Here is a 231-nt window from a genome sequence, read left to right on the forward strand (position 1 = left end):
AAAAAAAAAAATTCAAAACATGGAAGAAACTTGCTGAAAGTCACCGGTCTGTGAGTGGAACAATCAAGTTTTGAACCCCCAAAAAAAATTTTTTTGAGATGGAGTCTTGCTCTGTCACCTGGCTGGAGTGCAGTGGTGTCATGTCGGCTCACTGCAACCTCCAACTTCCTGGTTCACGAGATTCTCCTGCCTCAGCCTCCTGAGTAGCTAGAATTATAGGCACACACCACC

The sequence above is a fragment of the Cebus imitator genome, unplaced genomic scaffold (assembly GCF_001604975.1).
Source record: "Cebus imitator isolate Cc_AM_T3 unplaced genomic scaffold, Cebus_imitator-1.0 Scaffold66, whole genome shotgun sequence".
Taxonomy (NCBI): Eukaryota; Metazoa; Chordata; class Mammalia; order Primates; family Cebidae; genus Cebus; species Cebus imitator.